Here is a 617-nt window from a genome sequence, read left to right as displayed (position 1 = left end):
ATGCAAGCATTTACTGAGTTTTGGTCTAGTTGTTTAGAGAACATAGACCGGAATTAGAGGAAGGGAAAGATATTTGCCAGTCACATTTAACGTTAAATATAGATTTTTTTCATTATATGCAATTTTTAATGCATATACATATAAATAAAAAAACCTTACTACCTGCTTTCCAGTGCTATCAGAGTAATATCAGTACTTTGTTTTTTTTATTACTTATATTCACATTTGATAAGGACAAATCGTTCAGAATTTTTTATATAATGGTAATCAGTGTGACGTCATAAAAAAGTTCACACTGAATTGAATGGGTTTTTTTTATTCTACTGGTATAGGTTCATGTAAAAAACATATTTGAAAGTGTAAATGATTTAACAACCAGTTTTTACCGGTGTTGTTGTTGTTTTTGGGGGCAAATATTTTGTAACAGGTAAAAAGTGACTCTGATTTTAGCCAAAACACATTCTTTGCAATCGATACATGAAGTTGATATCTAACAATTTGCATCACTGAGTGAGCCATGCTTTTGATTTTATTTTATAGATTCATTAGACTTCTCTAACAACTTTGTTGAAGTTTAATTAAATATTCTTAAGGTTTTAAAGCGATTCCATTGATTT

The sequence above is a fragment of the Magallana gigas genome, chromosome 2 (assembly GCF_963853765.1).
Source record: "Magallana gigas chromosome 2, xbMagGiga1.1, whole genome shotgun sequence".
Lineage (NCBI taxonomy): Eukaryota > Metazoa > Mollusca > Bivalvia > Ostreida > Ostreidae > Magallana > Magallana gigas.
Note: the sequence above shows the minus strand (reverse complement) of the source record.